We start from the raw sequence: 8,053 nt of genomic DNA on the forward strand, positions 1-8,053 counted from the left end.
CTCGGGTTAGAAGAACCACTACCAACAGCAAGATAGCGCTGCTGAAGAATAGTGGGGTCAGCTAGTAACCTCAGAAAACCTGTCACTATGCTGAAAAATGCCTGCGGTAGCCCTGACAGCCAGACCAAAGCAACACTTTTTTGAAGGGGAGATAAAAGGAACTTAACAGCGAGGCTCCTGCATAGCAATGCAAGCAACCTTGGTCCAGTACAACACAGTGTATTTCAGGAATGTCTGCTGCTGCTGCAGCAGCACCAGCAGAATCTTGACTGTATCTGGTAGAAAAATAATAACCATATGTTCCCTGAGCAGACAAGGTATCAGTGCTTTTATAGCAATATTAATATTAGGACAGGTCTGTAACCAAGTGGATCGTGCAGGGCTTCAGGGACCTGCCACCTTCAGCAGTACATCAAACCTCTTTTTCTGGATGTTTAGGTTTTCTTTTTATTAAAGTAAGTTTCTAGTCCCTTTCTCAAAATTAAAAAGAAGAAAAACATGCAGGGAATATTTTGCCAGATTGCTCATTAAAAAGTAAAGCAGTTCCCACCTGGCAGCGTTCTGGCCAATGGAAGCCAAGGCTCTCTAGGATGATTAACAAGCACTTGGAATCCTAGCACATATATTTTTTTAAAAAACGTAATGTTTTATTTTATTAAAGTTATTAATTTAAACATGCTGGACTTCTAGAATTTAGGTTTAAGTAGGCTTATGCTGTTTCATGTTGATTTACGATGTCTCCCTCCACTACCCGTTGTTTCCACCACCAAATATTTATGGCTGAGAGCCTGTACTAGGCTGGAGGTGGGGAAAGTAATAGCTTTGCATGCTCCATGTATTGAAAGTACTGGCTAGCTAGCAGCTTGTTGATTCAGATGTAGCAGAAAACCATGGTTTCCCACTATTTGAATGACCCACAGTGAGCCTTGGCCACACAGGCTGTTCCTTCCTCCTTTTGCAGGAGTGTGCAGAGTTTTTAAGCATCTGCTTCCAATTCTGGCGGGGGGGGGGGGGGAGACACTGTTCTTTGAAATATTCAGATGTGGGGATCAATAGTTTACATGCCAGGATCTGAAATGGCATTTTGATCCTGGCTTGTTCACATGAATCGTTGTTTAGACAAACCACAGCTTCCCAAATCTGGACACCACAGGGATCTGCAGTTTATTTAAAATCAAGAAAAAACAGCAAAAGAGGATATGAGTGCACAAGTCGAGTCACACCACAGCTAATTCATGTACAGTGGTACCTCGGGTTAAGAACTTAATTCGTTCCGGAGGTCCGTTCTTAACCTGAAACTGTTCTTAACCTGAAGCACCACTTTAGCTAATGGGGCCTCCTGCTGCCGCCATGCCACCACCACACGATTTCTGTTCTCATCCTGAAGCAAAGTTCTTAACCCGAGGTACTATTTCTGGGTTAGCGGAGTCTGTAACCTGAAGCGTATGTAACCCGAGGTACCACTGTAGTGAGAAGAGAAACTATGGGCAGGATTCAGCTAAGTTGTGTGTGTGGAACAGGGTCCAGTTGTACAATGGGACTCCCCTCCCCTCCTCACTCAGCACCAATTGTGCCCCCTAAATCTGCTCTGAAGAGCTGAGAGAACCCCCCCGAACACAGAGAGGAGAGGAAAGGAGAGGTGAGGAGTCCCGTTGCACAAGCGATCCTCATTCCACATGTGCATACGCCATGTAGCGCTATATTAAATTCCTCCCTGTGGTTTTCTGATACACTAAATTGCTCAGTCCATGGAAATCCTGTGGCAGAATAAAGTGATAACTTTCTTAAAGGAAATCTGAGCAGGCTTACCAAAGAGACTAGTGAGTATTCCTGGAGAGGCACGGAAGAGGGTGATCTCAAGCCTCAGCACCAAACAGCCCATTCCGTTACTCCAGGCTTTGTACCTTAATGTGTTTATGCCATATTACTGCTGCAATGTAGTGGTGGAGTCACCTGTTGGAGAGAGATGCTGCCAGTTGGTGTAGAGAAATAATATTCAGCAGGTGGTGCGGGACTCAATATTGGGTTGCAGTCCGACATACGATGGATCATGACAGGAGCATTCCACTATAGTTACATGGTAGAAAAAGAAGATGGCGGAAGCAATGGGTCCCCAAATGCAGGTTTGGGCTAAAAGTGGGTCCAACCAGTGTAGAGAGTGTGTAGCTACATGCGTACATGGCTAGAATATAAGGCAGCCTCCTGTTTATACCTGTTGTTGTGTAATAATTAGTTAAGCTGTTTATTGTAACCCAAAACTACCTAAGAATGAAGAGAAAGATCCAAATAACCAATATGGTTTTTTACTTCAAGGGTGGTGGTGGTTGTTATGCAAAATGGGTGACTGGGAGATATAAACACAAAACTTGCAGCAGAACTTGCTAGCAAAACAATCAGAATTGGATATTGCCTTCAAAGCAAATCAAACACAGCTGGAGTGTTTACCAACATATCTGCACGAGATCTCTTAAAAATAAGGTACCTATCTGCCAGAAGATCGTTCTTTATTTTCCTTTCTTTGAAATTGTCATGAAGCTTTGACTCCAGATAAGAAAACTATAATGAAATAAAGGAAACATTGTTTAGCTGTCAAAATGAATTTGATGTGTGACATGTATGGGAAGAGGGGAAAACAACGCAAGATTGGATAGTGGGTTCCTGAAATTTATGTGAAAAGAGAGTGGGGGAATCAAAGATAGCCCTTGACGTTTGATAGAAACAACTATTTCATTTGTTTGCATCCTTCGTTCTTACATGAAAGGCAAAGGAGGTTTGTGGATATCGATTAAAACCATGCAAATGGTACTCAATAGCATTTGACATTTTCGTTAACTTTGATTTTAAGCTTCGTCATATTTCACTGGCGGAAATGTTCACAGAATTATACACAGATAATAAATTAATGCCCAGAGAAGAAATGCTTTGATTTCCCTTCTCCATGGAGGTCATATGCATGAATAAAAGTTAGCACAACCAGTGTTATAATTCTTGCAAGGAGTGTTATATGCCTGCAGTTTAGTTATATAAAAGCGGAAGTGTCAGGTTGCAAGGCCGGAGCTCAGGCGGGGCCAAACCAAGGCACAGTGCCAGGACTTAGAGGAGGTGCTTGACAGAACCCATTGCTCCCAGCCATTGCATTTTTGCTATATGAGCTGCCTTAGGACTTCAAGACAAACAAAAGGAAGTACTTTTTCACACAAGACATAATAAATCTATTGCATTTGGTTCCATGAGATAGAGGGTTGATCACTAGCTAGGGAATTAGAGAAATTCATTGAGGACAGGTCTATCAGCAGCAACTAGTCATGAGGGTTATATAAAACCTCCGAGCTCAGAGGCAGCACAACAATGAATACCATTTGCTGGGTTGCAGAGAGAGCTATTGCCTTCATGCCCTGCTTGTCAGCTTCCCAAAGGCATCCAACTGCTGCTGCGGCAAACAAGCAGCAAACAATATATGAATATTTCGTTTGATTCAGCTGGGCTCTTACGTTCGGTCCTACAGTACCACCTTACTTATACCTGCTGGGTTGGAATCAGATTTAGTCAGGCTTAGAGTAGGCACATTGGAATAAATGGGACTTAAATTAGACGATTGGCTTAAGTCCCATTGATTTCAATGGCTCTAGTCTAAAGCACAGCCAAATATAAATCCAACCTATTCACTTCTACACACTTAACTCTCGGGACTGTGACTACAATGCCAAGCCAGTTAGAGAAGAAAGTTAAAATCACTGCAATAGCTGTGCTATCTCCAGGAAAAATAAAAACAGGCACACATTTATTAAAGGGGGGGGGGCAAACTTTATGAAGAAATCTTAACACACACACCCCTTTTTATCCCAAACGTAGGATGTTTTTGAGCTTCAGCATTTATACTTTTTCTAAAACAAATAAGGCAACTTGTGTTTCAAACAGATCCTTGGTGATTTAAATAAGGTGGCCTTTGCTGTATTCGCCAGCTTTCAAAAAGATGTCTGGGCAGTCTGAAGATAAAATCACTGCTCTTTATGGCACACTAATAGAATGTGTAAGTAAATTTACAGCCTGTTCCTAGTCATATTAACATGGAGACAAGTCCCCTTCCCCCCTGTGATTTCAGTGGAGCTTACTCCCAGGTAACTGCGTAGAGAATTGCAGTAAGAGTGAGCCTACTCAGTTGACTCCTCTCAAGCTTCCACATGTTGCTTCTTCATGCACAGGATCCAAAATCACATCTCAGCTTGACTTGGTGGAGAGCCTTTTCCTTGGCCGCTATTTTGAGAAAGCCATTGTCCCCTGTAATTTGTCCTTATGTGTATTTTGGAAAGGAAACCCTGTCAATAATTTAATTAGAATGTGAGGGGAGAGGGAGAAAAAGAATGTATTCAGAGGTAGCCAGACCCTAAGAATAAGAAGGAAGGAGAAGAGAGGGAGAAAGGCTGTGTAAAAAGGTTAAAATGCAGACCTGCATTGTTTGCAAAAAGCCTGCTGTTTCCTTTATGTCTAACTGATCTGTGCCAGAAGCCCTCTTGAATTTCTACAAGAATAGAGCTTCAGATCATCTGCATTCAGTGCCAGAGTCACGGCCCTGGAACCGATAATTGCCTCTGACAGGATTTAATTACCTTCTCCAGGACCTTTTCTCTGTTTGATTGGAGACCACCCCCTGCCTCCGATCAAATCAGACAGTAATAACACACTGAAGCACAGCAGCCAATCACGAGTCAAGTCTGAACAGTGACCTTGCTGAGTAGAAGCTGATTGGCGGTGTCAGCCTTGTCAACTGTGTCAGTGAACCATCAGACAAGAAAGGGGGCGAGGGGGGGGGCAGAAGAGAAAGAGAGAGAGAGAGCGCACACAAGATAAGAGAACAGCATTAATGCTAATGGAGTCTGTCAGCATGCGTGGCTCGAGGTTGCATTTCAAGTGTGGCGATGCACGGGAACAAAAACGATGGCAAATCTAATGCAAACCTGGAATGATCACACACACACACACACACACACACACACACACACACGAAACATATCAGAGAATTAATGTACCTGGAGCACAGCTAAAATAAAAAGATCCATGTGCCTGATATAAGAGAATTATATTCCCAGCATCTCTTCCTGTAAAATGCCTTGAGTGAATTTCTGCGTTTTAAACCATCACCGTTTTATGAGGGAACTATGAAAAAAAAAATCATACTTGATGGGCACTTCAGGGGCCTGCATTTTTAATACTAACGTGACATGTGCCAAGAGTGTATTAACTATGGTTATTTTAATGCAAGGTCTACAGTTGCAGAGGCTTTTAAGCCAAGAATTCTACATTCTTTCAGAAGTGTTTTGTTCATTTATTGAGGAAATAATTAAATATGAATGCTTTCCTAATACTACTCGCGGAACATTTGCCCAAAAGTGCCCTGAACACTGGTTTAAATATAGCTGAGGATGCAGCTACAGGAGCGAAGGCTGATGGTTTATACCTGCTGAGTCTTATTTGTGTTCTATGACACTTGCTCTAAACTCGACTTAGCCAGTGTTGTGCTTGCAGGAACATCTGTTTTATTTTAGTGGTGGGCAAAATCCTTGCTCGTGTTGAGTTACTGTTCTGGTGACATATCCTGTGTGCTAATGCATTGCATGTTATTACCTCCACCAGGCACTCTATGGACTAGAGCTCCTTTTACCAACCTGGGGACCTCCAAGAATCCTAGGAACTGTAGTTCGTTAAAGGTGCCAGGAATTGTAGCTCTCTGAGGAGTAAATTACACTTCCCAGGCTTATTTGGTGAAGTCATGTGCTTTTAAAGTGTGTTAAATCTATGATGTGTCCATATTTAGTGAGAGTGAGTGGCTACAAAAAGTGAATCCTCTCTTCCTTTGCCTGATGAATTTGTCAAGAGGAAAGTGTGGTCCCATGTAGAGATTGTGGTTTTACTGGTGTTGGGAGTTCTGGTAAACTTCAGTCATCACATCACTAAATCTGTACATAAAATTATGGACCAAAAGCTTGATCAGGGCAGGTTACAACAAATGGAGATTCAGAATTAAGAACAGTTAAAACAGATTACCGTTGCTGGAATAGGGTGAGTCCTGGAAACACAAATCTCAGGTGTCAAAGGCTAGGGTAAGGAGCATTCACCAAAACTGTACAGTGGTACCTCGGGTTAAGTACTTAATTCGTTCCAGAGGTCTGTTCTTAACCTGAAACTGTTCTTAACCTGAAGCACCACTTTAGCTAATGGGGCCTCCTGCCGCCATGCCACCGCCACATGATTTCTGTTCTCATCCTGAAGCAAAGTTCTTAACCCAAGGTACTATTTCTGGGTTAGTGGAGTCTGCAACCTGAAGCGTATGTAACCTGAGGTACCACTGTATAGTGAAGATGCCAGGCACACCTGTGTGAGGAAGGAATTCCACAACTTGGGGGCCTCCACAAAGAATGCCCTCACCTGGGCCACCACCACCCAAACATCAGAGGGCAGCAGAACTGCCAAGAGGGCCCCATCTGCTGTCGTTATCCCCCAGGAGGGTCTCTAGGGAAGGAGACATTCTCTCTGATATTTGGGGCCTAAATCATTTGGGGCTATAAATACTACTGTGACGATCTTGAATTGGGACCAGAAACTGGCATCCAATAAACACACTCACACACCCCACTACATCCAAGTAAGCAAGAAGTGTGATAAGAGTCAAGGACACATTTCTGCCAGCCCGAAACACTGAAGGAGGGCATGAGGTAGAGCTGATGAGAGCCCTGCGGGCCAGGTAGAGAGGCACTGAGGACTCCTGGTCCCAAGGTTCCCCCCCCCCCAAGGTTAGCCCCTGGTCCCGAATGTCACATTTAACATACTTCTCTGCTTTGAAGATGGGTGTGAACCCATGGTAGCTGCACCATTTAAAGTCTTGTGAGGTGATTCTCTAAATTGCCAGCAGCTGTCCAAATTTTTTATAAATGCCTTTTAGTACTTATTAGTATAACACCATCATTCAAAATTTAAATGCTTTGTCACTGTAACTATAAATCCAAACTTTGCATGCCCAGAAAAAACTATTCTCTCACAATTTTTAAAACACATTTTCAGTATTTCAGGCAATTGGCCTACTTGATCAACAATTTTCTTCTTAAATATGCTTGAATTATAGACTTTCATTTATTTCATGTGATTCACCTGTGCATAGATTTTAATTCAGAATTCCACAGCCACCAATTCTACACCAAACAAACCAGCCGGACTGTATTCTGTGCCAAAACAATCAATAAATTAAAAGTTATATGTGGTTTCCTGAAAATCCATTCATATGCTGTTTCTTCTTCTTATGAGTCAGCTTTTTTACACTGACACATACCTGCATGTGTTCTAGGTTTGCCAGTGGCATTTACGAGCTGCCTGTGTTCAGAAGCACTGAATTCCGAACATATTACTTAGCCTGTGTTCTCAACATGGGATGAACCAAGTGCAAGGGTGGGATGCATGTGGATATGAAGTGCTGCTGTTGGGTTACACATTCTTCCAGAATTCCCATTTTTGTGTGTGAGCATCCTAAAATTAACCATACCTATTTGTTTCAAGCATAGTGGCGACACACTGCCACCACTAACAATTTATCCTTTTGTAAACTAGCAAAGTCTTGATCCTGAGGGAAGAATTTAGAATCGTAGAGTTGGAAGGGACCCTGAGAGTCATCTAGTCTAACCCCCTGCAATGCAGCAATCTAAACGGAAGCATCCATGACAGATGACCAAGAATGGAGAGTCCTCCACCTTCCAAGGAAGTCTGATCCACTGTTGAAGGCCTCTTACCATCAAAAAGTTTTTCCTGATGTTTCGTCAGAATCTCCTTTCTTGTAATCCATTGGTTTGTGTTCTACCCTTCAGAACAGGAGAAAACAAGCTTGCTCCATCTTCCATGTGACAGCCCTTTCGATATCTGAAGACGGCTGTCATACCTCCTCTCAGTCTCCTCTTTATCAGGCTAAACATACCAAGTTCCCTCAACTGTTCCTAATAAGACTTGGTTTCCAGACCCTTGATTATCTTGGTTTCCCTCCTCTGTACACATTCCAGCTTGTCAATATCCT

General features: G+C 42.7%; 1 long non-coding RNA gene across 1 annotated transcript; it reads right to left on the bottom strand.

Annotated features, from left to right (window-relative positions):
• Positions 1–305: 305 nt before the first annotated feature.
• Positions 306–4,663, bottom strand: LOC310682287. Its single transcript, XR_014513849.1, has 4 exons — positions 4,608–4,663; positions 2,483–2,556; positions 1,810–1,953; positions 306–1,157 (listed from the first exon to the last, which is right to left on the bottom strand). It is a non-coding gene; the product is annotated as an uncharacterized lncRNA (long non-coding RNA).
• Between the last annotated feature and the right edge of the window lie 3,390 nt (positions 4,664–8,053).

This window comes from Podarcis tiliguerta (assembly GCF_965153285.1).
Source record: "Podarcis tiliguerta genome assembly, chromosome: 1".
Taxonomy (NCBI): domain Eukaryota; kingdom Metazoa; phylum Chordata; class Lepidosauria; order Squamata; family Lacertidae; genus Podarcis; species Podarcis tiliguerta.